This window comes from Puma concolor, chromosome D2 (genome assembly GCF_028749965.1).
Source record: "Puma concolor isolate L17-30 chromosome D2, mPumCon1.1.hap2, whole genome shotgun sequence".
Classification (NCBI taxonomy): Eukaryota; Metazoa; Chordata; class Mammalia; order Carnivora; family Felidae; genus Puma; species Puma concolor.
The window spans coordinates 75,111,159-75,137,463 of record NC_141677.1 but is presented as its reverse complement, the minus strand read 5'-3'; the positions used below and the strand labels follow the sequence as shown (position 1 = coordinate 75,137,463).

General features: G+C 49.0%; 1 long non-coding RNA gene across 1 annotated transcript; it reads right to left on the bottom strand.

Moving 5' to 3' along the window:
* Nucleotides 1-1,358: 1,358 nt before the first annotated feature.
* Nucleotides 1,359-24,875, bottom strand: LOC112854579 (uncharacterized). Its single transcript, XR_003222968.2, has 3 exons — nucleotides 24,500-24,875; nucleotides 3,758-3,844; nucleotides 1,359-1,757 (listed from the first exon to the last, which is right to left on the bottom strand). It is a non-coding gene; the product is annotated as an uncharacterized LOC112854579 (long non-coding RNA).
* Between the last annotated feature and the right edge of the window lie 1,430 nt (nucleotides 24,876-26,305).

Below are 26,305 nucleotides of genomic sequence, written 5' to 3'. Positions count from 1 at the left end.
CACGTGGAGGACAGAAACCTGGCTGCACACAGAGGCCTCTCTGCGACTGTGCAGAGCTAGTCCAGATAGCACGATATACCAAGAAATCCTGGGGGTGCCAGGGTTCCCCTCTAAGGACAGCCACCGGTACCTGGGGGTACCCCTCTAAGGACAGCCACAGAGGTCACGATGCACTTCTGGGTGGAGGGCCGAATGAGCACAGGACCACCTGGTCTTTCTGTAAAGACCTGAGCACAGGTCTTTCTGTAAAGAAAGTACGGTTACCACTGTTAGATTGTGTTAACTTTAATGTGCTTCCGTAGTATCACTAACACTTCTCCAAGGTGCCTTTTGACTCTTCAAAGGCGTCCCGCGGGCAGTGTCACTTCAAGCCTTATTCAGGGGGGTGATGCAGCAGATGTCACGGAGGCCCAGAAAGACGCTGTGACAAACCTGAAGCCAGCCAGCCGGATGGGGGTGGAGAGGCCAGAACCGGAGCCTGGTTACTCGCACCAGGCTTCGTTCAGCCAGGGGACGCAAACGGGGACTTGGCTCCACGAAGCGGCCGCCAGATGTCAGGGTCAGGGTCGCCTCATACAGTTGGGCGGACGGGGCACTGCTCCACGGCAGCCTCACCAAAGGAATGGCAGCCACATCTTGGATATCAAAGATTTGTATATTTATTCCATTTCTCTGGGTTGCAATAAAGTGTCTATTCTAGTAAAATCAGCATACTGTAACATTTTCCATCAGGCAGAAGCGACCCGTCTTGGGCAAGAGGTCCCTTTTCTTAATGTGCTCGTAGGTACTGAATGATTGCCAGCCATCCTGATAGAAGCCACTTATATTTGGGAAACTGACACTTTCCTGGGCAAACCGGAAGGAAGAGTGGTGGCCTCACTATGCCCCCAGAAATAAAGATGCCCCATTGGCAGAGCAATCTGGGAAAAGGCAGCGTGCAGGATAAAGGACTCTACAGACAAATAAGACAAAAGACAAGCTAAGAGGAAGATGGGCAAAGGCGTGACCCATTGACTAACAGGTGAAGAAAGGGGCATCGAATGTGTGAAGGTTGGCTGTGGGCATTTGTCATTGTTCGTCCCACACAGCATCCCAACCCCATTCCTCCTGACGCCTGGCTGATCTTTCAGGGCACAGTGGCCTTTTCCCCATTGCAAGTTGTCCCCCATTGCAAGGGGGACCTGCTTCCCCCCTCCACTATGGAAATCTAAGGAGGCAATTCCTCCTTCTCTACACCCCTGGGGCCACGGGGCCAGGCATAGGAATGTGCTTGGCATGTGGTCATTGGGCTACCCGACAGATGCCATAGATGTCACGCAGATTCGGTACCCAGCTCCGTGCAATCAAGGGAACACAAATTAAATCAACAAATACTATATTTGCACCCAGGAGAATAACACAAACCACAATAACTGATAATATCCACTGTAGCGAGGCTGCAGGGAAACATGCTGTCGCGCACTGATGATAACATGTCGATTGCACAGCCTTCACGGAGAAGAACTCGACAGCATTTCTCATAAAGCGCCCGTTCTTGAAATCAGTACTCACTTCCAGTGATCCCGCTGGAGAAGAGGTCATACGTGCACAAAGACACAAGTAGAAAAATATTCATTCCCATAGTGAAAATGTACAAACGAATCCAACATTCAGGGGTGAGAAACACTGAGATTGCTGTGCGCATGGCCATAAAAACGTGTCAGAGATACGTCTGCAAACGACACTGGGAAACGCAGATTCCTTGTACGTATCACCTCCTAGGAGCACAAACACGAGAGAGGGTCCTATTGCAACTGTATCCATGTTCCAAACACAGGGAGAAAGGTCTGAATAGACCCTTCACAAGCTGTTGACAGTGATTGAGGCTAGGAAGAAAAGTGTAATTTTGCTGCATTTATTCAAACGTTCACAAATGAGCCTTTCCTCTAGCTGCGTGTTCCTAGATAGCCAAGTGGTTAACCCCATTGACTCTGGGGTTGAGCTGCCTTGAGCCCAAATCCGGATCTTGCTGGTTTGTTAACTGCCTAACTTTGGGCCCGTGATCTGAGCGTTAATTTTCGTAACTGAGAAAATCCACACACTGTGCTTAGTACAATGCCTGGCCGGCGGGAGTGGCTCTCTAAGTGTTACTCATTATCTTGGTATCTCTGCTCTCTCTTAGCCCCTGATCTTTCAAAGCCAAAGAAGTTGCTAATAAATGTTTGCTGAATGAATAAGTTTGGGGATGGTTAAGACCGTCTTTCGGAGGTCTAAAAGTCCGGAAGAGAACAGGCTAGGGGCCAGACCTTACTAGTTTCCTAGTTCCTCCAGTTCAGTGTTTTTCACACTGTGGGTCATGATCGTTAGTGGGTCCTAAGTCAATTTGGTGGGTAGCAACCAGCATTTAACAAATAGAGAATAGAAAATGTCAAAGTGTAAGGAAGAACATGTAGTATTTCATGAAATTCATTTTGTGGGTACGCGTACTAGGTGGCAATGTAAAATGTATTTCTGACCGTTGACCACAAAGTTACAGAGGGAAACCCCGGTGACAGATGCAGCCTTCCGTGACAGCCTGGGTGTGCTGTCTCCAGCCCTCTGCTGCCCAGTTCCACGTTCATTGTCACAGCCAGGGAGAGGCAGAGTCTTCTGTGGCAGCCCCACGGGCCTGTACGGTGGACGAAGCATACTAGCACCCACATGACCGCCTTCTCCCTCCCTCAACCTGCTGGAGGTCCTCCCCTCACCCAGATGGTGCTGGCACTCAGGGGGGCAGAAACCTCATGCCTCATCTAAGATTCCTAGGGGTGCCATAACCAAGTACCAGAGACCGGATGGCTTAAAGCAAGAGAAGTTTATTCTCTCACTTTTTAGGAAGCTACAAGTCCAAGACTCAGCTGTCATCAGGATTGGTTCCTTCTGGAGACGCCGAGGGAGACTCTGTCCCATGTTTCTCTCCTGGCCACTGGCACCTGCCGGAAATCCTAAGCATCCCTTGGCTGGTGGCTGACGTACAAGTCCAACGTCTGCCTCTACCTTCACGTGGCCTCTATGTCTGTAGCTGCCTCTGTTTCCGAATTTCCTTCTCCTTATAAAGACATTGGATTAGAGCCACCCTAGTCCGGTATGACTTTGCCTTAACTTGATTATATCTCCAAAGACCCTATTTTTTTTTAACGTTTATTTATTTATTTATTTATTTTGAGAGAGAGCACAAATGAGCGGGGGAGGGGCAGAGAGAGAGAGAGAGAGAGAGAGAGAGAGAGAGAGAGAGAATCCCAAGGAGACTCCAGACTGTCAGCGCGGAGCCAACATGGGGCTTGAACTCATGAACCATGAGATCATGATCTGAACTCATGAACTGTGAGATCATGACCTGAGCCTAGATCAAGAGTGGGATGCTTAACCAACTGGGCCACCTGGGGAACCCCCAAAGACCCTATTTTCAAGTAAGGTTGCATTCACAAGTTCAGGTGGATATAAGTGGGTTTTTGGTTTGTTTTGTTTTGTGTGGGTTATTGTTATTGTTGTTGTTGTTGTTTCGGAGTAGGGGGAACAATAGTCAACCCTGTGTCTACAGCTGCAAAGTAAGAAAGGAATCAGGTTGATGCTTCAGTCGGGGAGGACTCAAGTTGGAGATAATAGCAAGGTTCTTCTCTGGCCCCCATGTTGTGACCTTCATCTTGGGATTCTAGAACTCAAGGCCCTTAGACTAGAAGGACAAGCTCCAGTCTGTGAAACCTGTGTCCACACTTTTGGAACGGCTGGAGTGGCTTACCTAGCCGGCAATAAGATCTGGGCCATTATTATGGACGCTGAAGATTTTTGCTTGAAGGAGAGAAATCACACCCACTATCTTCTCAGTCTATAATGGAAAAAAAAAAAACTGAAGTCAAATTATGCTCCTGAAGTCCAACAGTTGGGATTGGTTGAGTCAGCCCAAGAGTCCAGCCCTGGACTCCCTTCAGTGCTCTGTGTACACGACGTTTGTCTTTAATACTTAATTCTAACAATACTGTTGTCACCTATGGGTGGCTTGCAGGAATGGGAGAGACTTTATTTTTAAGTTTATTTATTTATCTTGAGAGAGAGAGAGCACATGAGAGCGCAAGTAGGGAAGGGGCAGAGAGAGAAGGAGAGAGAGAGAGAATCCCAAGAGTGCAGAGCCGCGTATTGGGCTCGAACTCACAAACGGCGAGATCGCAACCTCTGCCAAAGCCGAACGTCTAACCAACCCAGCCACCCCGACGCCCCAGGAATGGGAGAGACTGTACATCCTCTATAATCGTCATCAGCCTCCTTCACCAGCTCAAAGGCACTTCAAATTTAAAAATGTTACCATGTGGTATAGACCTGTCCTCAACCTTATGAAAGTGTGAATATAAGCATCTTTAGAAAACTCTGCAAATATCTTGAAACTATAACACACGACCAAAGCTGATGCAGTAGGCGTGACACCCGAATGTTGTGGCTTCAGTACACGACCCCTGCTCACCCCCTCCCTTTCCAACCGGATTGTCTGGCCAGCCCCTTCCAGCCTGGAAGTCTAGACTCTAATGGAATAGTGGCAATGCCCACTTGTCTCCTCCGTGCCTAGGACATGCCAGGCTCCATGCTAAGAGCTCTGCCCAGATTATCTCACTTTTCCTTCCAAGAGCCCTTTGAAGGGAGAGTTTCTGTCCCTGCTAGTAGATGGGGAAGCTGAGGCCAAGTCCGGCCCGCAGGCATGTTCTGGGTTTCCTTAACCTGAATGTCTCTAGTGGGGCAGGCACTCCCCAGCTGTCACAGGCATTGGCATTTCTGCTATAACCACATTCGCTCAAACACGGAAGAGAACGTTTTCTTTTTCTTAGCAGCGTTATTGAGATAAAAGGCACACACCCCACGATTCACTCATTGAAGGCATACGGTTCAATGGTTTTCACAATATCCGCAATGGTTTTTACTACATATTGATTGTGCAACCATCAGTCACCACGGTCCATTTTAGAACATCTTCGTCACCTCGTAAAGAAACCCTGTACCCTTTTAACCATCACCTCACGACCTTTCTATCCCCCTCCACCAGCCCGCAACAGTCATTGATCCACTTTCTATCTCTATAGGTTTACCTCCTCTGGGCGTTTCGTGTAAGTGGGACCAGGTAACGTGTGGCCTTTGTGTCTGACTCGTTCCATTTAGCATCGTGTTGTCCGGGTTCGTCCGCACAGCTGCGTGTCTCAGCACCGCATCCCTTTTTTAGGACAGAATAATATTCCATCGTATGGATATACCGCATTTTGTTCACCCAGTCATCAGTTTGGGAGACGTTTCCTTGATCCTACACTTTCGATGGCTGTTACGCGCGCTCTATCTTATTTAATCCTCATAGAAGCGCTACGAGGAAAGTGTTATCATTACCACTGTTTTACAGAGAAGGAAATTGAAGTGCGGAGAGATTGCCTAACTTGCTCAAAGTCCCCACGGCTAGTGAATACTCCTGCTCGGCCATTGCTCGGCCACAGAGTTGGTCATTCCCAGTGACACCTGCTTCCTCCTTTATCAGTCTTCCGAGGCAACGCACACATACCTCAGCCCGCTCATGTATCCCTCCGTGGAATCCAAATTGGTGTGCCAAGAGCCCCCCCCCCTCCTTGCCACTTCCCTACTCCTCACCCACACCCCTATGCTGACCCCCACCCAAACTTGGCTCCTTCTCCAGCCTGCTCAATTCACTCCCTCACTCAGGAACCTTCCAGAAAACCACTTTTCAAGGCAGACAAACCCCCTTTATTCGACAAATGACGTTTGGTCAACAAACCCCTTCAAGGGGTGTCATTTGAGCACTGTAAAATCCTCATTATTTGGGACCTCACTCACTCAATATTTGTGATCCTTTCAAGAGGCTCTGCTGGGCTAGAGTATGATTCAGTTAGCAAGCTTTTCTCCGTTGTGAATTACGAATTCATAGCGTAAGCAAGATTGCAGGAGGCATGTTTCGACAAAGTGTTTTCAAACCTCTTCAAAAATTGCGGAAACACCCAACAGAGACCCAATAGCTGAGATGCAGGCCACACACAAGTCCTACCCAGTCTTTAAACAGGTCCCCTAACCATCCAACACACAACCTTGCTAAATGGGAGAGTGGAGAGACTCTCAGTGTTCAACACACCATGACGGCCTCCCTTTAAAATCCGTGGCATATAAGACTCACTCTGATTCTCCAAACCAGTCCTGGTCCTCAGCCTCGCTTCTTCCATGGAAAATCAGATTCAGCAGAACAAGATAGTGAGCCTCAAAGTTCCTCTTGGGCCACACAGGGCTGAGAAGCATTTCAGATGGGTCTTGGGAAGGACCCGCGGGAAAGGAGTTTTGGAGAGAACTTCCAAACTTAGAGATGCCTCCTTCCGTTCACACAACCATTCATCTTCCCACAGAGAAATTGCACTTAGCTGAAAAGTCTGAGGACCGTGTGACCACCCCCCGAGACAAGCACTCTAAGCCTTCAGCCTGCCGAGTGCCAGTTGCCTTGGATCCTGTGGTCCAGCGAGTGAAGAGAGGTGGGAAAGACCAGAGTGCAGAGTCTCTGCTGACCCTAGTGTTTCCAGAGTGAAACTTTCCACTTCTTTCTAGAATCTTAGACTCCAGGCTGTCAGATATTGTGGGTTCAGGCTGCCCCACCCTATCCTGGTTTAGAAGCTAACTATTTTATTTTTTTTATTAAAAAAATTTAATGATGTTTATTGATTTTTGAGAGAAATAGAGAGAGAGAGAGTGCAAGCAGGGGAGGGGCTGAGAGAGAGAGAGAGAGAGAGAGAGAGAGAGAGACACAGAGTCCAAAGCCGGCTCCAGGCTCTCAGCTCTCAGCACAGAACCTGATGCGGGGCTCAAACCCATGAACCGTGAGATCATGACCTGAGCTGAAGTTGGTCACTCAATTGACTGAGCCACCCAGGCGTCCCAAGAAGTTAACTATTTTAAAGTAACGGAGAGATTTCAATCTTCTGTAGCATTCCAGGGGATGCCTTTTATCCTGCCTACAGAGCAGTGTTAGTGACATCCTTTGGGGGTGGCCCGGGTAGGGGTGAGAGAGCAAACTCAGCCGAACACAGAGGTTTATGACCCCCTGAACCTTGGCTTCCACCAGCCCCACTGGTGTGGACTAGTGGGCAGAGAAGTGGGAACTGTCTTCCCAACTGGCTTTGTAGCCGACTTCTCTCTGAGCCCGTCTCTCCTGCCACAAAATGGAACACTTGGCTGGAAGGGACTACCAACAGCTTTCAACTCATGCCCTAATTCTGATCTTTTGGTAGAGGCTGCCCAGAGAACTGTGTCCAGAAGGATTTTGAGGGTTTAGGGGAGGGCGAGAACTGGGACCAATTAGCAATGTCTAAGGAAGGAGAGTCATGGCACCAATCCCTTGTCAGATGTTGCCACTCCTGACGTTGATATCCAAAGCCTTCTTTGGCTCCAATCTCACATGATTTTATACTTTTTCTTGACTGTCACCGTTTTCTTTGCCTTCCTCAAGGACCCATTTCGAGGGCCGTTCCTACTCCCTGGGAATTGACAGTGGTCTACAGACAGTTGCTTATAGGGTAGGGTTGGGCCATGCAAGTTAGGGACAAGCAAGGCCAGAGGAGGCCAGCTCTCCTCCAGCCCCTAGTGGAGTCTTTCTCTGTTTACACCGAACTGGAACCCACGGGGCACGGAGCACAGCCAATGTGGATGACCTGTTCCAAGATTACCCAATATGAGACGAATGTAGATTTGTGGCCTCTCTCAGCATGGTTTAGGCATAGAGGACTAAGAAAGCCAAGCACCATCCGAAAAAAAGTGAAAATAATTTTGAACAAGGACCGCTAATAATGGGGATAGTCTCCCTGTCTGGGAAGCGGAGGGGTTGTCGCAACGGTGCAATGAGGTAACACGTGCCAAGTGCTGCGCACAGAGCCTGGCACCAGTAATCAATACCTGATAAAAGCGATCCAGGGTTCATGGGATTATTCCCTAAGGTCACTCTTCGGTGGCGTTGGGCCCAAGGATATTAAATCTATTCCGAAACCAGCCCTCCCATCGGCAGGGCGGGAGCCCACTATCTCACTGCCGGGGCCCCGCATTGGCCAGTTCCAATAACACGATTAGTCATTTTTCATTCCTGAGATGTCTACCCATGGGTGGGTGCCTGTGTGCATGTGTGAGTGCGTATGTGCCTTTCAGAGCAGGGGAAAATCCATATTCTCTCTCTTCTGACCGAATTAATCAAATAAATCTTCTGTAAGGAGCTGCTAAATGAATCACAGATGGCTCTGCCCTTTTACAGGTTGCAGAAAGCACCCGTTACACTTCTTTTCATTTATCAGAGGAAAAAAGATGCCCTCGTGTGCCCCTTCCCACTTGCAATAATAATCAGAACCAGTCTATTTTCCGAGGGTCCGAGACTCATTTTCCAAAAATGTGTATCAATAGATGTAACAGCGGGGAGATTATTTTGCCAAGTTCCAGCCTCCAGCACAGCAAAGGTGCCCTGGCTGGGGAGAGCGTTTATAAAACCACATTTAATAAAAGAGAGTGTTATATTAAGTATGTTTGCTAGTGTATTTAAGCATATGGTTTCCATATCGGCATAAAGATGGCAAACACATGCTTTACCTTCTTTCTAACCTTTCCTGGAGACGTCCTTTCCAGGGGGTGGTGGGACGGGAGGATTTGGGGGTGGATGTGCGTGTGTGTTTTGTTTTGCCTTTTACAACTCAGGCGCACATGGAAAAGCACCAAGGAATGTTCAGAAAACATGCGAAGACTCTGACTTTTCTATTTATGTAATTAACCCAAGAAACTTGCTTTGCGCACTTCCTTCAGCGGCCCCAACGTTCTCCCAGCGCCCCGTTGCCTCCTCCAAGGCGCTGGGGGCTGGCTGACTTTAAAGTGTGAATCAATTTCAGCTGCAAAGAACTTGAGCTCCTGGGTTTAAACGTGGTAAAGCAAGAGCCCCGGGGATGGCTGCCCGGCTTCGTGTCCGTGCGTCCCCGTTCGCCGGTGAGCCGCCGGACTCCGCGATTCGGTCTGCCCAAAGATCCCCTTTGGGTACTTGGGTTGGGTATTGGGGAGTCTATCTTTTTCCTTTACATCAGAGGCAACGGGCTGTGGCCTGTAGGCCTGGGGTCCCCAGAAAGGCAGCTGGGAAAAAGGCCTCCGGGGACCACCGCCCTAAAATAGACTAAACGATCCCCTGATTTGGAGACAACCCCGGAAGCCAAAATGCCAAGCCAGGAAGGAGATTGGGTGGGGGCATCTGCAAGGGGGCCGCCCTGCCCACCCCCACCAGCCCAAACAGATTTGCCTGAGCGAGTTATAAATCTACTGGTACCATTTCTTTTTCGTCACTTGCCTAATCCTGTGCCCTTCGTTTCATGTGCTGTAATTACTAACATCTGCTTTCTGAGCCTGGGCCGCGTGGAGTTTGCAAAGGCAGTTTTCAGTCTAGAACAATGGTGACAGCTGTTTCATTTAGCCTAGGGCCAGCACTTCCTGTTCAGTCTACATCTGCCCTCCTGTGTCCAATTTCTGTTTCGGGGTTTTGTGTTTTGTTTTCTGGGTTTCCCCCCCCCCCTTCATCTGACCTTACTATACGTTTAAGAAGAATTTCTAACTTAGCACTCCAGCTAGTATTTCTAGCACATATGCTTATTAGATTGGCGAGCCAGAGAAAGATAGGAGAAAGTCAGGGTTGTCTCCGGCAGCTAGCACGGTGGAGGGCAGAAGCAGAAAGGAGGGCTGACCAGGGGCCCAGGGAACCAGACTCTAAGGAAATTCCTGGGCCTTAAGGTTGTAGAATAGGTTGACCTCTCGGGAACTCAAGACCCGGGAAAAAAAATGGGGTTAGCTTATCTGTCCCCTGGCCTGGTGTCATCTCCACAGCTTATGAGGTAAGGGGTCACCCAAATATCCTCCTGAGGGAACTGTGTTTCTGGGTGGCCACCAACACTCGCAGGCCCTTCCCCTTTGGGAACCATGCAAATCATCAGGTGGGCCAAGATTCAGAGGCCCTGGATTCACTTTTTCCCCCTGAGTCACCAGCAGCGCAATAAAAACCCCTTCTCCTTTGCACAGGGAGGTCCGTGGGGTGGGGAAGGGATGTGGTGTGGATAAGAGAGTGAAGGAATCCACTCGGACGGTCTGCCTGGACCCTTTTTAGCATATATGACTCCGTGTGACTAAAGATTGTGGAGCGTGTGCCCCGCCCCTGGCCTTCCATCCACCCCGCTTCTCCTAATTTCGGGTGATGCAAGCGTGGGGTCCCCAGCTCGGCTGGCATGCAGATGCCAGGTTATTATTTGAGACCACACCCCAAGCACTGGGCTAGAGACAGACGCCAAGATCTGCGAAAGCTGCCCTCAGGCCCTGCTGGATACTGATCGCCAAATCGCGCAGAAACCAGTCTGTGCGTGGATAATAGTTTGCAGGGATGGGTCCGTGTCCTGTGGGGGCACAGGGCAGGGCCCGGGGGCCAGGGCACCGGTGTCACCCCTCCGACCAGGACTTCCTGAGTCCGCCTGGGCTTCTGCCCATCTCCGGGCATCGGGACTGGCAAAGCCCCCTGGAGATCCGCTGCCCACGGCCCCGTCTTTATTTTTCTCGAGAGATGGAGAAACTGAGCGCCAGAGAGGGGGAGCGCCTCCTACAGTTGCAGCTTGGCGGAGCTTGAGTGTATCAATAGAGGAACAAATGAAGGTGACTCTGTGTTGCTTCTGGAAGCTTCTGGAAGCTTCGTCAACATTTTATCTATCTATCTATCTATCCATCTATTTATGAGAGAGAAAGAGAGAGCAGGCGAGGGGCAAAGATAGAGGGAGACAGAGAATCCCAAGCAGGCTCCACACTGCCAGTGCAGAGCCCGACGTGGGGCTCGAACCCACAAACCATGAGACCGTGACCTGAGCCCAAATCTAGAGCCAGACTCAACCGACTGAGCCACCCAGGCGCCCCCTTTTTTTTCACCATTTCTAGATGAAGTGTCTCTTTCAATCCCAGACCCTCTCTGCCCTTCTAAGCGGCTCACTTGAAAATAGCTGGGGCCCGACTGCCCCCTGGGAGCAGTGAGCAAGGTCGAGAGCTAGAGAGACCCCAGCTGTGGCTCTCAGTGCCGTAGGCACGACAGCACCGCTGCTTCTGGCTGCCAACAGAGAGCCAGCCAACTCCAGCAAGTCTGGAAGTTCGTGCTGACTTGACACCCGGGGTCAGGGAGGTTCCTGGCACGCCGTCGAGGGCGCCCATGTCTTTGCAGGGGTAAGTGGGCAGAAGGAAGAGCTCAGGTGTGAGAGAGATGGCTGAGAGGGTCCTGCCCCCCACCCTCCCCACCAGGTGTTGGGGGTGCGGAGCGGAGAAGGCCCAGGCCCCGGGGACCCTCACCACTCCCAACCCTTGACCGGAGCCTGGAGTGGCCGAGAGGCCTGACCCGGCAGGGATAGGGGGCACGAGGGACTTTCCTTGAGCTCTGGAATCAAAATGGAGGATGGACCAGATGGCGCTGGGCCTGGGCCCCTTTGCCCTGCAGGAGAGCCTCTCCCCTGCGCCCGCTCTCCCTGCCCTCCAGCCCAGCCCCTTCCCCGCCTCCCCCTTCTCACTCACTCCTTTACTTCTTAAAGTTAATTGCAACTTTTTTCTCAGCGCTCTGATCTGGATAAGCCACATCTCATTAGAAAAAGATTTAGCAGGAGCCAAAGCGGGCTGGAGAAGGAATCCCTAATCAACAGAGAAAAGATTTAGGTGTAATTGCTCTCTCCCGCCTCCCCGCACCCCCCCCCCAGCCTCGATCTTTCTCTGCTCATTAATCTGAAAAGAAAGTCGCTGCCCAACGTCTCGATGTTCAAGTATCTGCTGTGGCGGCAAACACATCAAAGCGCTTTGGGTTTTTCTTTTGCAGGGGGTGTCTGTATGGAGAGCTTTGGTTGTTGGGGAAGGTGTGGGTGGGTGTGTGAACCCTTCGGTTGGTCAGGCGTGTATGTGTGCGAAGCTCTTTGGTCATCGGTGTGTGTATATGAAGTGCTTTGATTACTGGATGGGTATGTGAAGCCCTTTGGATTACTGCGTGTGTGTGCGTGTGTGTGTGTGTGTGTGTGCACGTGCGTGTGTAAAGTGCTTTGGTTGTCGAGAGGTGCAGAGTAGTGCGTAGTCTCCCTTCAGTGTGTGTATGTGTGTGTGCGCTGTGCTTTGTTTGTTGGGATTCCACAGGCACTAGTAACCCCTCTGGTCTCTTCCTCTCGCCCCAATTAAATCCCAACAGATGTCTAAGCGGTGATACACGGCCAATGAATTTAGCAGCAGACCATCTCCCCAGGTAGGACCTTTGGGTCTTCACCCGTCCAGCGATGAAATGACAGAACCTTTTCACGCTCTTCTCCCAAATTCGGAAATGTGCTACGATGACCATGCTTTCCTTTGTAATGGGGTGGGGGGAGGGAGAGCTTTTCAGTGGGCAATTTTTTCATGGAAAAAGGACTGCATGCTCGAAGAGAAGGAAAGAGACAGTACCACTCCGATGACGTTGAATCTCACGAGGGACGGGATCATGAAAAGTCAACCCCTCTCATACCCCTGCCCCTGGCTCCCGCCTGAATCCCCGCCTACAAGTAATTTCCGTATCATTCCAACTACAGGCCGCGCTTGTCTGTTCCACAGCGCGGCTGTGGAATTCGCGCTTTGCTTTTCTCACTTAACAAAATATCTCAGAGATCGTTCTGATCTCTAGCAGCATGGATTGACGCGAAGGCTGTGTTTTGAATCCATAAAATTAGTTAACTGAGAAAATCATGAAGGCCCTCGTATCCTGAGCACCAGCCAAAGTGTTGGGGAGTCAGCTCTCTCCCCAGTAAAATCTACTGAGAGTAGCCTGCCATGATGATACCTCTTACCTGTATTGCCTCGTTCAGTCCTCGGCAGACCCAGGGAGGGAGTTATTCTCCCATTTGTCGATGAGGACACCGCTGCGAACGGAGCTTGGGAACGTGCTGGAGTCACACTGTAAGCGGCAGGGTCAGAATCTGAACCCAGGCAGTCGGAAGGCAGAGCTCTGGCCCTCAACCACTGCCTTCCAGAAGAAGACAAGGAACTGTCTGGGAGCTGGAGGTAAAGGAGGAGTGGCAAAGTACCCCCAAACCAATGGGAAACCAGAGCCCCAGGACCTTGGGTCTCCCACCCACTTTGGCCCAGCCCAGGCACCTGGTCCCCCTCCTGAACCCCAGGGACCAGTGTCAGGGGGAATCCAGGTAGAGAGTGGTCCCATTTTCCCACATCAGCCCCCTGTGGGTGGGCCCTTGGCTGTTTCTCTGAGCACAGCCCCTGAGCACTTGCACCCCTGACCCCGAAGAATTATCAAACGTAAATATTGGCAACAGAGGGGGACCCCCCCTTGGAAAGACCGAGTTTCGGTTCAGGCCACCGAGTTGAGCCAGGGGCAGTGAGGCCATGTTCTAAATTGGAAAGCAAGGACAGCATCTGGGCGCCACGGTGACCAGAGCCCTGGGCCCAGATCTCACGGGGGAAGGGAGGGCACAGTTCCCGTCACCTGTCACCTCACCCTCCTCTCCGCTCTTGGTCCTGATTGGGCTTTCGTCTATTGTGCAGTTGTTATGAACACTCCTGGCGACGACACCGAGGACAAAATGGACACGAAGATTTGCAGAGCGTGCGGAAGTCCCGTGTGTGACCCTGGAGGAAATGAATCTGGGGAGGGAAGGTTTTCAAAGGCACCAGTGACCTGCTCAGAGCAGGAAAGACCTGGGGGGTTATCACCTCCACTGCTGAGCCCAAAGGCAGACCTTCCAGGCCTGTCAGGGTCCCAGCAGATTATCCTCAGGCTCCATGAAGTCGGTCTGTCCCAGACAAGGCGGAGACACACAGGCTCTTAAAATATAGAGCCGTGTGCTCACAATGTTTATCAAGGCCGAGATCAGCGCCATCCAGGGCAGTAGCCACTTGCACGCGGGGCTATTAAGCACTTGAAATGTGGCTAGTCCAAACTACGATGAGGTGTAAGTACAAAATCCACACCAGAGTGTGAAAACTTGGAGAGAAAATCAAACACGAAGTATCTTGTTAACAATTGTATATTGATTAGATATTTAAATGATAATATGTTGAATATACTGGGTCAAACGAAACCAAATAGAAAAATGAAAAACGGAGCATAAATGTACTTTGATTCACCTGATCCCTTGACCTCTTTTATTTATTTTTGAGAGAGAGAGACAGAGCGTGGGCAGGGAGGGGGCAGAGAGAGAGGGAGACACGGAATCCGAAGCAGGCTCCAGGCTCCGAGCTGTCAACACAGAGCCCGATGCGGGGCTCGAACTCGTGAAACACGAGATCATGACCTGAGCCGAAGTCGGACGCTCAACTGACTGAGCCACCCAGGCGCCCTTCCTTTATCTTTCTTTTTTAAGTGGCTACTAGAAAACTTCAGATTACGGCTGTGACTTGCATTTGTGGCTCCTGTTACATTTGTGTTAGCACGGGCCTATAACACCCCCTTTTGTGAATGTTGTTATCCCCATTTTATTGATGAACAAACCGGCTCAGCGGCTGAGTGGCTTGACCAAGAACATCGGCCAACGAGCCACAGAAGCCAGAATTCACATCACGAGAGGCCAGTGCGCCTGGCTGGAGAGGCTCCTAAATTTGATGAAACTCTTAAACTGAGATGTGTTGTTGTTTTGACAAGAGCTTATGCGGAAGTGCGTAGTGCCAGCAGGGACTGAAGCCAATTTGGAATCTGCGAGCGCAAAATAAAAGCCTGCGACTTGGTTATTGGGGTGGCCTCCCAACACGAGTCAGGGATGTTAAGGTGCAGGATACTTCTTGGTGCATAGAAGCGTGGGTGGGCTTCTCAGTTCTCGGAGTGAACTTGGGCGGCTCCCTCCCCATCTCTGGGCCTCAGCTTCCCCATCTGCGAACGGAAGGGGCTGCATCAGCTGTTCTCTGAAGTTCGTCAGGATCCACGGTGCATCTCAGCAGATGCCCCCCTCCCAGTGGCTGAGAGTGAGCTGGAGAGCAACTCACTGGGTCCTTGGGCAGGCGGTGTCTCTCTTGTGCCATCTGTGAGATGGGGACGAGGACAGCATGGGCTTCAGAGAGCTGCTCGAAGGGCTAATGAGATCATGCAGGCGGTGCCCTCCGCGCATGCCTGGCGCACGGGGCGCACCCAGTACATGCAGCTCTCGTCCTCACTGTAGCGGCATCCGGGTTGACCAGCTGGCTTGGATAGTTCTGGGTCAGCAGACGCAGATTCGCAAGCAGTGTCTGCCTGGGAGCCTCCCCCTAACCTGACTCACTCAAAGGCTGAGTCTGATCAAAGGCAGGAGCACCTGATCTTGGCTTCTGAAGACTTGGTTACGGCTGCAACTCGTCTCCCTGATGACACGAGTGACGGAAGCACCCAGGAAGAGGGCGGCTTGGCGGGGGCCCAGAGGACGGTGTTGCAGAGCAAGACCCAAGGTTCTTGTAACAGAGCGTCTTCTGGCACCTTCTGAGGAAGCCGGGAAACTTCCACTCCCCAGGTGCCGTGTTAATTTCTAGCGTTCCTTCTTTCCCTCGGTTGTAGTGGTCCAGCGTCACTTTTCCATCCTTTGGAGGAGGGATGTAGATCCGGGGCCACAAACCTTCTTCGCCTCCATTTTCCCCCACCGTGGGAGGACTCTGACCTTGCTTGGTTCTTCTCAACAGCTGTTTTCATTTTTTTACCCTTGAATTGTGGGTAAACAGTCTCTCGTAATAGATAAACGCTTTATCAGCTCAGCAGCTCACCCTCTACCTACAACTTCTTTCTCACAAATACAAGGCTGCATTAAGAGTAAATTAAACCGGATTTTTGTCTCCTGGCTTGTTATTTTGGATTTAATTGGGAGGAACCTGGAGTTCAAGAGTGCAGGCTCCCAGCTGTCTCTGGCGTGAATCGGCTGCCATCTGCTGGGCAATGCTGGTATGACACGGTCTCCAGGCCTGGCGCCAGCGGTGAAGAGGTCCATCCGTTCAATCAGGAAACACGTATTGAGGGGGAGCCGTGTTCCAGGCATGGTTCTAGGCACTTGGGGTTCATCGGTGAACAGAACTGACACATATTTCTATTCTTCTGGAGCTTACGTTCTTGCAGGAGGTAACAGGCAATCGATGATAAACAATAAAGAATGCCGTAAGTTAGAAGGGGGTGAGTGCATGGCAAAAAGAGGACAAAGTAGAACATGTAAGGGAGGTGGGAAGTGCCGGGTGGGGGAGGTGAGTTGCAATTCTAAAGGGTTTTCCCGGCCAGCCTCATTGAGAAGGTGACTTTTGAATAAAGGATGGAAGGAAGCAAAGGCGTCTGCCTTGGAAGTATAACAAGCCTTCCTCATAGAATGGATGTAAGTACAAAGGCCCTGGGGTAGGACTGTGCTCTGTGCATTCAGGGAGTAGTCAGGAGGCCAGGGCAGCTGAATGGAGTGAGCCAGGGAAGAGGAGTCAGAGAGGTGCTCAGAAAGGGGGAGACGAGCCAGATAGTGCAGGGGCTTGGGGGCCGTTGGTGGGGTTGACTGGCTTGGGCTACCATCACAAAACATCATGGTGGCTTACTCAACAGATGCTTACTTCTTACAGTTCTGGAGGCTGGGAATGCCAAGAAAATAGAGTCAAGCCATGTGGGCCGCGGTGACGTGTGTGTGTGTGTGTGTGTGGTCTGTGAGTGTGTGCATGAGCGAATGTTGGAGGATGTGTTTGTGGGGGGGGGGTGTAGGTATATGTGTGTAATAGGGAGCAAATACTCAGTGACTGAATGCTTCATTCTTCCTTTATTTATACCACAAGCTTGCTTCCTCAGTATGTCTGCTGGGACAGTTGAGGCTTCTGTCAAGCCCCTCAGTCTCCTTTCCCACCAGCTCGGCCCCAGACCCTGTGAGCGGAAAGGCTCTTGTCCTCTTGGCATATTTACATACAGCAGGCTGACTTCTTCCCTCAGTCCTGCAAATGTCCCTGGATATCTTGCCTCCTGCAACTTCCGCTGCTCGCCCCTCTTCTCGGGAGTGGAGCCCACCCTTCCCCTGGTTTCTTACAGAGGGGAAGACCCACCACAGCCCCGCCCAAAGGAGATGACCATCTCCCAGAACCCCAGAGTCGTGAGTGGGCTCAGTTGCCCAGCGTAGAGAGGTCAGAAGTGTTTGAGCTGTGGCAGCCAATTAGGTGGCTTTAAATCCCACACTTGCCGCTTCCCAACTTAGGGATGGGAGGCGAATTCTTTATTGTCTCCCAGCTGCTGCGCCAATGGGAAGGTCAATACTCATGGAGTAGGTGAGGGGACTAACGGGATCTTTCCCTCGTGTCCCTGGTATTTTACTGAGCACCTACAACGTGCCAGGCGCTGGTCTAGGCGCTGGAGGAACAACACTGAACTCTCAGGAAGTGTATATTCTAGCAGGATGTCATGTTAGCTGTAACAGGATGTCAAACTTTCAAAAGCAGGTGCTCATGTTTCTAAAAGCACGTTCGGTACACTCCCGGTTGTTATAATGTGTGTGTGCGTGTGCATGTGCGTGCGTGCGTGTGTGCATCTGAGTTCATGAAAGATAGTGGACTGTGGTTTTCTTTTTTGATTATTACACTGTATTTTTTAGAACAGTTTTAGCTTCACAGCAAAATTGAGTGGAAAGTACAGAGCGCTCCCGTATAACCCCTGCTGGAACACATGCACGACCTCCCTCACCATCAACAACCTGCACCAGGCCGGTACGTTCGTTGAACCTACGCTGACACATCATTATTGCCCTAAGTCCACAGTTTACATCAGGGATCACTCTTGGTGTGGTATATTCTAATGACTGGTTTTACTGCCCTGAAAATCCTCTGTGCTCTGCCTATTTGTCCTCCCTCCCGTCAACCCCTGGCAGCCGCTGATCTTTTTACTGGTTCCACAGTTTTGCCTTTCCAAGAATGCCATATAGTTGGACGAATACAATACGGAACCTTTTCCAGACTGGCTTCTTTCACCTGGTGATATGCATTTCAGTTTCCTCCACGTCTTTCCGTGGCTTGGTAGCTCATTTCTTTTTCGTGCTGAATGGCATTCCATTGTTTGGATGCCCCCACAGTTGGTTCATCCATTCAGCTACTGGGGGCTTATTGTGGTCGCTTCCAATTTGGGACTCTTAGGAACAAAGCTGCTATAAACATCTGCATGCAGATTTTTTTGCGTGTGGACGTAAGTTTTCAAGCCATTTGCGTAAATGCCAAGGGTTGCAACTGCTGGATTGTATGGTAAGGGTATGTTTCGTTTTGGAAGGAACTGTCCATCCATCTTCCAAAGTAGCTACACCATTTTTCATTCCCACCAGCAGCGAACGAGAGGTCCCGTGGCTCCACGTCCTTGCAAGCGTTTTGGTGGTGTCAGTGTTTTGGATTTGGGCCATTCTAATAGATGTGTGGTAGTGTCTTGTTTTAGTCTGCATTCATGGGATGACTTATGATAAGCTATTTTTTTTCTTCTCTCTCTCTCTCTCTCTTTTTTTTTTTTTTTTTTTTTTTTTTGCCATCTGTGTATCTTCTTTGGGAAGGTCGGTTCAGACCTTCTGCCGGTTTTTTAAAGCCAGACTGTTTGTTTTCTTATTGTTGAGTATTAGAGTTATTTGAGTAGTAGTCCCTTATCACATGGGTCTTATGCAAATATTTCCTCCCAGTCTGTAGCTTGCTTTCCTCATTCTCTTGACATTGTCATTTGCAGAGCAGAGGTTTTTAATTTTAATGACATCTAGCTTACCAATTACTTCTCTCATGAATGGTGCCTTTGGTGTTGTAGCTAAAATGTCACTTCCATACCCAAGATCGTCTAGGTTTCCAGCTATGTTCATCTGCCCTTCTCTTTCTAGTTTCCTAGTGTGGAGGCTTAGATTATGGACTTCAGATATTTCTTCTTTTCTAATATATGTGTTCAATGTTATAAATTCTCTTCTAAGCACTGCCTTCCCTGCAGCCCACAGATTTGGGTAAGCTGCAGTTTCGTTTTCATTTAGTTGAAAATATTTTAAAATTTCTCTTGCGATTTCTCACTTGACCCATGCGCTATTTACAAGCGTATTGTTTCGTCTCCCAGTGTTTGGGGATTTTCCAGCTATCTGTCTGTTATCGATTTCTAGCTTAATTCCATTGCGGTCCGAAAGCAGACATTGAATGCTTTCTTTTCTTTTAAATTTGCTAAAAGCGTGTTTTATGACCCAGAATGTGGTCTACTTGGTGAATGTGAGCTTGAGAAGAATGTATTCTGCTATTGTTGGAAGAACTTTCTCTAGGAAAGCCCTTGGTGTATTACTCACAGTTCTTAAAAATTCCTGGTCTGATTATTCAAACATTCCTGCTGTATCCGACTCTGGTTCTGATGCTTGTTCAGTCTCTTCAAACTGTGGTTTCTTGTGGGGTTTTTTTTTTTTTTGCCTGTTAATAAATAGGGCTTCAGGGATATATTGGTAAGGCGGGGCGGGGTGTAGGTTGTGGAGAAGCAGTCCACATGAGTCCATGCCCCTGGACTGTGAACTTCACAGGTACATCTGTCCCCACCCGCCCTCGATTTAGGTGGGAAAGGATGGGATAGAGCTAGAGTTGTGTGTTCCCCCTTCCTTTCCACGAAGGACTGAACCAGGCTGGAGTTCAGTATTTCTCCTCACCCACGGCGATTAGGCTCTGATAAAACCCCAATAGGTTAGTCTCAAGGAAATAGCTTCTCTCCAGGGCAAGTCTCCTTAAGAACAGAACTATCTTTACAATGTTCCCTTTTTCCACCCCTCCTGCTGGAAGCACAGGGGGATTTTTCTGGGATGTTCACCGCGAGAACCTGGTGGCGCTCCTGGAGATAAAACTCACAAAACCGTGAGGGCCACCATGATGGAGCCCCCTGGAGTTTTTAATTCACAGACTGGTGTGCACTGAGCCTCCCACCCTTTGTCCGTTACACTTCCGGGTTCCTCCCCCTCAACCCCCTCACCGATTTCCCCAGAGGTTTCTGCCGGTGGGTTTCGGCCCTGGCAAACTGTGGTTCTCTCTATCCTCTGGTCTGTGTCTCCAATTGGGGGGTGTGGGGGGGGGGCGCCGTGGTTTGCCCTGTGACCTCACTACTTTGATGGATCAAAGAAGAGTGGTGCATTTTTCAGTCTGTTCGGCTTTTTATTTGTTGGAATAAATTGGTACCTTCTAAACCCTTTCGTTACCAGACTGGAAACCAAAAGTCTCCTCCCTCGACTTTGCCTGGTTTGGGTACATGAGGAGAGCACTAGCTTCACTACGGGAGTTGAGGAATGTTCCCTCCTCTTCTAGTTTCTGGAAACGATGATGTAAAATTGATGTTAACTCTTTAAACGTTGGAGGAATTCTGCAGGGAAACCAGCAGAGACTGAAGATTTCTTTTTCAGGAGCTTTTTAAATTTTATAAACTCAGTTTCTTCGATGGTTAGATGCCTTTTCAGCCGGTCTATTTCATGTTGGCCGAGTTTTGGTAGTTTGTGGTATTTGAGGAGTCGTTCCATTTCTTTTAAGTGGTCATTTATGAACGTAAAGATGTTTCAAGTATCTGCTTATTATCTTTTTGATGGCTGCAGGATTCATAGCAATATCCCCGGTCTCATTTCTGATACTGGTTATCTGTGTCTTCTTTTCCTTTGTCAGTCTTGCTGGAAGTTTACCCGTTTTATTGATGTTTTTGAAGAACCGGCTTCTCATTTGATCTTTTCTGTATTTTTCCATTTACAGTTTCAATGATTTCTGCTTCTACCTTTATTATTTCCTTCCTTCTGCTGACTTAGGTTTGGTCTTCTTTTTCTTAGAAGTGAGAACTTAGGTTGCTAACTTGAGACATTTTCTCTTTTCTACCGGGAGAACTCAGTGTTATAAATTTCCCTCTCAGTTCTGCTTTAGCTGCACCCCACATAGGTTGATGTTATATTTTAACTCCCGCTAAAGTTCTATGTATTTTGTAATTTCCTTTGAGATTTCTCTTTGACCCATAAGTTATTTAGAAGCACGCTGCTTAATTTGCAAGCAATTGTCTTGCTGTCTTTCCACTCACTGAATTTTAATAACTGTCTCTGATATTATTTTACCTTCATGAGAACCACACTTGGTCTGTTTGTTCTACTGTTATATCACTAGGGCTGAGAACAGGACAATAGTATGTGTTCAAAACATAAGGATGAATGAATGATGGAAATATTTAACCTTAAAATCAACAAAGAAAACACTAATTTGAAAAGACATGCACACCCCTATGTTCATCACAGCATTATTTACAATAGTCAAGATATGGAAGCAACCTACTTCCATAGGTTGGATGAATGGATAAAGATGTTTTATATATATATATAAAACACACACACACACACACACACACACACACACACACACACTGGAATATTAGGCAGCCATAAAAAAGAATGAAACCTTGTCATTTGTAACAACATGGATGGATCTAGAAGGTATTGTGCTAAGTAAAATAAGTCAGACAGAGAAAGACAAATATTACATGATTTCACATATATGCGGAATCTAAAAAACAAACAAAAAATAAAAAACAACAGGAACGGTCTCATAGATAGAAGAACAAACTGATGGTTGCCAGAGGGCCAGGGGTGGAGGGATGGATGAAATAGTCACGTGAAGGGGATTAAGAGGTACAGTCTTCCAGTTTTAAAATAAATAAGACACGGGGATGTAATGTACAGTATAGGGAATGTCATCAATAATATTGTAGGGGCGCCTGGGTGGCTCAGGTGTCCGACTTCGGCTCAGGTCATGATCTCACGATTCATGGGTTCGAGCCCTGCGTCCGGCTCTGTGCTGACAGCTCAGAACCTGGAGCCTGCTTCGGATTCTGTGTCTCCCTCTCTCTGCCCCTCCCCTTCTGGCTCGCTCTCTCTCTCTCTCTCTCTCTCTCTCAAAAATAAATAAACATTAAATCATATTGTAACAGTTTTGTACAGTGACAATGGTGGTGGGCTCATCGTGGTGACTATTCCATAATGTATATAAATTTCAAAACACTACATTGTACACCTGAAACTAATACAATATTGTATGTTAATTATCTTCAATAAGAAAAACAATGAAGACAAGACTAAAAGCTAAAAAAAGGGAGAGAGAGGTATCAGAACATCGATGGTGATTATCACTGGCTGAGGAAAGACAGTTTTCTTTATTTTCTTCTATCTTTCATACTTTTGGAATTCTCTGAAGCGAGCTTATACTAATCAGGAAGGGCATTAGAAAAGTGTGAGCTACTATTTCTGATCATTTTCATTCCCTGCCTGGCAGGTTATATCAGAATTCAAATTGCTGGAAAAGCTGAAGAAGACGGGCAGGGCTAAAAAGGCCCTCAGGAAGGTTCCGGAGCTGACCTGACCCACGCTCCCTCGGGGACACAGGTAAGGACCCTGCCAGCCATCACTTTTGCCGGCTTCTGAGATTCCTGCTACAATCACTCTATCATGTACATTTCACGTGACAAGGGTCCATTTCATCCTTCTCGCCGCCCAGAGGCCCCTACGGTTCTCGTGAATTAATGTTCATTCCAAGAGATCTGGTTTGCCATTGGAAAGAAAATATCTATCTGCCTAAGTCCAGCCATCAAAATCCCTCTAACAATTCACTTTAAGGTGTTTCCTTTCAGGGCTTGTGGTGTGCAAAAGATTACAAGAAAAAAAAAAAATAGGAGGGAGCAGAGAAGAGACACTGTAACCTTGTCTGGGCTTTTTTGTTTTTGTTTTTGTTTTTTTGGTTTTTGTGTATAACCTTATTTCACACCTTTGGTCACAGCCTCTTCATGTGTTTTCAAGGCAATTTCTTTGAGAAGCTGAGCAGACAAGACACTGATGGTAAAGTTGGCCAGGGGCAGCACCCACACAGTTCTTAGGTGCAATTTCTGAAGGTGATTGAATAGGCTTTTCTACTTTTGAAAATAATGCTGAGAACTTGGATTACATTTTTGAAATATGTTCATTCAATAGAGAGATTGCCCAGATCTGGAAAGTTTTATTCCTTCCTTTCCTATTTGTGAGGTGACGTGACGTGTTGTGAGGCTCAGGGATTTCCTGGGGGCCCAGGATTGGGCAAGTGTGTGGATGGCACCGAGCACCCTTCCTGGGGAACATTCCACATACAGCGGGAGAGGACAGTAGCCAGCAGCTACCTTTTCCTTGGAGCAGAGCCAAAGAAGGCGTCAAGATCAATAAGCACAGCCATGCCGATGTATTGGAGTCTTTTTTTTTTTAAGTTTGCTTATCTATTTTGAGACAGAGAGAGAGAGAGAGAGAGAGAGCATGTGGGAAGGACAGAAAGAGAGGGAGAGAGAGAATCCCAAGCCAGCTCTGAGCCATCATCATGGAGCCCAACGTGGGGCTCGATCTCATGAACCAGGAGTTCGTGACCTGAGCCGAAAGCAAGAGTCAGACACTTAACTGACTGAGCCACTCAGGTGCCCCCTCTGATTTGTTGGAGTCTTCAAGAATAGCCAAGGACATGAGAATCTGGAAAATAATGACATAACCCGGTGGGGGGGGGGAGTGAAAGAATCCATATCTCGGGAGCAGTTCATATGAAATAGAACAGGCTCTGCTAAAACTGGCTAGAAATAGATGCTGGAATACAAGCCAGTCTGCCCATTAGAAATCATTTGAATTCCACCGTCCCTGGGCACCTGATTTATTTATTCATTTAATTTTTATTAACACCTACCGTTCAATTAAATTCAAAAACATGAATTGCCCCTCCATGGCTCCCTGATGGACACCATCCTTGCTCACTGTGGGGACTGTTCACCAAATAGTTCTGGCTCTCCGCTTTCTCAGAATGCAAGGATTTTGCTTTCCCCCCCTGTAAACGTCAGGCATGGCCATGAGACGCGCTCTGGCCAGTGACATTTGTCCAGAGTGACACTTTGGGCAGACACTTCAGCCAGTATGTTACTCACTCCCTCTTCCTCCCTCTTCTGTTGTGACTGTGGATGTGTGTGTGTCAGGAGGAAGCTCTCCTGGGCCCCCAGAGTCAATGACATACAGAGCGCCCCTTGCGGACCTGCCCTGGACAGGTCGCACGAACAAGAGAAGGCATTTGTTGTGCAAGGTCGCCGAGATCTGGTGGTCATTACTGCAGTATTACTTAGTCCGTCCTCAATGATGTACATGCCCGCACGTACGCACACACGCGCGCGCGCGCACACACACACACACACACACACACACACACACTGAGCACCTACATGTGCAAGAGAGGGACCCAGGGGCAATGTGTGACAAGACACAATTTCTATCCCCAAAGTTAACGCGATGGTCTAGGAGATAAGATATCTACACCATGCATACTGATGATGACACAGGAGTGGATAGTTCAAGAGCAAAATGACAAGGTGTTTGTGTCGCTGTAGCCGCAGAAGGAATTAATCAGATGGGGTCTCCAGGACGAATGCCGTGCGTCTCCTCTTGGCCGCCCCAGATGCCCTCTTTACCTCCTCCTCCCTACTCTCTGCCCCGCGAGAGTGACTCACCTGTACTACATTAAGAGGCTCCTGATGGGGTTGGGTCGGCGAGGGAGGTGGGGGTTGGGTGAGGGTGCAGCACAAGATCCCAGAGAAGAAGGAGACTGAGGCTGGAGTAGTCATTCCTTTGGCTCCCTTCTCGCAGGGTCGCTCAGGCTGGCTAAGGCCCCCAGCCGACGGGCCCATCTCCTCTCCAAATGACCCTCTCCATTCGATTGTCTCCTTCCAGACTCCTGTAACGCTCTCTGCCCTTACCCATTCAGGCCCAGGGTGGTAAGAGTCCCACAGTCATTTATTGTCCCCGTAGCCTGTACTATCCCATTTGGTTTCCCTACACCTCTCGTAAATAGTTCTTTTTTTAAAGGAGTTGTTAAATTATCCTATTCTGAGCATGTCATCTGTTTCCTGATAGACCCTGACTAATAGATCTTGCTTTGGAGAGCCAGCAGGAAATGATCACGCTTGGTCTAATTATAGGGTCAGCTGGTGAGAGGCGGAAGGCTTTAAGAAATGATTAACTCTTCGTTACGAAATGAATTATTCAATGGCTTCGCTTCTCCCACCCAAAATGAAAAACTCTGCTCTAGAGAATAAAAGGATTGGAGGCGAAATACTGGCCTCCTCGCACCTATCGAGAGCACAAGGGGGCCAGTGTGGAGTCTCTACCTTACCAAGCCCTTTGCAAATGCGGGACCACAGGAACCAACTGGGAATCACATCATCTCCCAATCCCCCTTCTCTGGCAAAGTGACACAAGATTTCCAACCACTATTTTCAACTTGACTCTGAGGATAGAAACGTAATTTCTGGGTGCCTGAGGAAAATTCGAGACCTTTCTTTTGAGTTCCCACATACAGCTGCCCAGGATAGAGATAGAGCTCTTTGCCACAACCCTGCCAACTGGGAGCTTTTCTTTATCTGCCTTGGGATTCCTGTGGCGCATTCACCAGGTTTATTTATTGGTTGTTTCGTTGATTGGTTGGTTGGTTGGTTGGTTGATATTCCATGTGAGAAGCCAAGGGAGCCTTTGAAAAAGTTGGATTTGAGAGAGTTCTGGGCTCCATTCTCTGTTCCCCACTCCGAGGGACCGCGCTCCTTAGCTGTACCCCATTCTGGGAAGAGATCGGAAGAGACTGATCCCTGGAGCCCCAGAAATTTCTCAAAGCATCTGGAATGAGCAGGCACTTGCTTGCAGCTGCTGGGGCTGGGCCCGGAGGGGCAGGCTTGCTTAGGCATGCAAGGATATAAAGGTAGAGGAAGTGGTGCCAGCAATCTGGAAAATTTAGGAGTTCTTGGGCTGTCACTGGAGTTTTCTGTTTGTCATTGGCTTGTGTTTGAATTCTCTCCAGAGCAGGTAAGAGACGGGGAGAAAGAATGCAGGGAGGGCGTTCCTCCGTGCTAGGTCTGCACATCTGAGCAGGCGAAGAAAGCACAGAGGAGGGGCGCAGGGATTGTCTGGAAGTCTAAGGATCCTATTTGCTCCTGAGCCCCGGAGGGTGCATGCCAGGTCTGGAGCAGTACCCGCCAGGAGCAACGGGACAGAGCACAGCAGTAGAGCTCACGTGGACAACTCCCTTGAAATAAAAACGTGCTTTTCAGGGAAACAAATACTGAGTCAATCAGCAAATAGCAGAGGGATGTCATTAAAATGATAAAGGAAGGCAGGGCTGTGGAGCAGTATAGGAGTTTCAGGAAAGAAGAGGGGAGATCACAAGGCAGGAAGAAGCACAAACCTCTGTCCTGTTGGGCAGCCCCTGGGATGCAAATTCTGGAGCTGGGGAGCGGTGGCAACCGCTAGATGCTGGATTTTTCTGC